The following is a 1802-nucleotide window of genomic DNA, read 5'->3' as shown; positions in this document are numbered from 1 at the left end:
AGGTCATGGGTTCGGATCCCACCCGGCGGTCATGTTTTTGTCCACTTTCTATCTATCAATCATTTACAGAAAACTAGATCTGTTTCGGGTAGAATAGATGCCATGCAAAATTATCCCATTTGCCTTCCCTGGCGTTCATAATTGCCAACCCTTATTTCTATATATATATATATATTTATAGAGAATCAGAATAGGAAATGAGGGGCTCGTTGAAAATGAGACAGAAATAAGGGTTGGCAGTCAAGAAAACCTCGGAAGGCAAAGGGGAGAATGTGGTTGGTCATTGAAACAGATAAAGAATTTGGAAAGACAGAAAGAAAGTGGACAAAAAATGCCCGCTGGGTGGGATCCCAACCCACGACCTCCAGAATACCAGTCTGGTGCGATTACCACTACGCTACCGGCTGGGCTATTTTCCCCTTCACTTTCTGGGGTATTTTTGTTAAGGTATTTTTGTTTCCTGCGCTTGGGGGTGGTAGCCAGCGCCACTCGGCCATAGGGAGCTTAAGAGGGTTCAACACTGGTCGACCACTCTCGACGTGTCGTAGACTCTCGAGTCACGCCCCGGGGGTTAAAAAGAAGGTCCCCTTCACCCCGAGTAGTCCGAGTGGCACTGGTTACCACCCCCAAGCGCTGGAAACAAAAAATACTTTAACATAAATACCCCAGAAAGTGGAGGGTAAAATAGCCCCGCCGGTAGCGTAGTGGTCATCGCACCAGACCGGCATTCTGGAGGTCGTGGGTTCGGATCCCAGACGGCGGGCAATTTTTCTCCACTTTCTTTAGGTCTTCTTTCCAAATTCTTTATCTGTTTCAGTGACCTACCACATTCTCCCCTTTGCTCTCCGAGGTTTTATTGACTGCCAAACCTTATATATATATATATATATATATCGTAAAGCAGAGTCCGACGGCACGTCTCAAAAAACAAAAACAAAAAGGTTTACTAACGTTTAGACTGGAGGACCTCCGGTGAAGACTGGTTGAAACGTGCGTCTGACTCTACTTTTTCATATTTCTTCTGGACCATTGGAAACTTTTTTCTCGACACTAAAATAAATATATATATTTATTATGCATACATATATACACATACATATATATATGTGTATGTGTATGTATATACACATGTGTATACATACATGCATACATACATACATACATACATACATACATACATACATACATACATACATACATACATACATACATACATACATACAGTGTACAGAGCAAAGTGTGGACGTAGGTCAAAAATACTACCGCCAGGTGGCTGTTTGCAACCGACATTTGCTCAGTGTTTCGACAGTTGCTGCTTTATGGCTCAGAGAAGTAGAAACTAAAACGAAAGTTGGGGTTTTCGCTCTCCAATTGCCGCGTGCTTCGGTTACAAATACTCAGAAATATCATGTCAGTGCGTGTTCAATAATAGTGCATGTCTGCAGCAGCAGGGACATAAAGAAGGAGTGCGGTCGTAATCTATGCACCGGGATCCGAACGAGCGTATGAGCTTTCAGGCCATGCAGCCAGCTTCTGATGGAGTGATGGCACGGCGAGAAGCTTGATGGCAACAGGGCTGTAGGGAAACTCGTGAGTGCTGCAAAAGTGCGCAGTAAACGCATATGAGGGTGGTCGTAGCACACGCGCCGTATGCAATATAGCCCCCAGCTGGAACGACGCACAGTGCCAGGCTCGGAAATTGTCTTGTACGTACGTCTGCTGACGGCGCCGTTCTCTTTGTCCACGGACGGCCTTCTGCGTCGCCGCCACCAGGCGAGGCCTTCAGCGAGAGGGCCGAACTT

General features: G+C 45.7%; 1 non-coding gene across 1 annotated transcript; it reads left to right on the top strand.

The window, feature by feature from the left end:
* The first annotated feature begins 687 nt into the window (after positions 1-687).
* Trnaa-ggc (transfer RNA alanine (anticodon GGC)) lies at positions 688-765 on the top strand. The gene has a single exon. It is a non-coding gene; the product is annotated as a tRNA-Ala (tRNA).
* Positions 766-1802: the final 1037 nt, after the last annotated feature.

This window comes from Haemaphysalis longicornis, unplaced genomic scaffold (genome assembly GCF_048455015.1).
Source record: "Haemaphysalis longicornis isolate Haplotype H1 unplaced genomic scaffold, Haemaphysalis longicornis Haplotype H1 scaffold_1, whole genome shotgun sequence".
Lineage (NCBI taxonomy): Eukaryota > Metazoa > Arthropoda > Arachnida > Ixodida > Ixodidae > Haemaphysalis > Haemaphysalis longicornis.
This window is presented reverse-complemented; position numbering and strand designations above follow the sequence as displayed.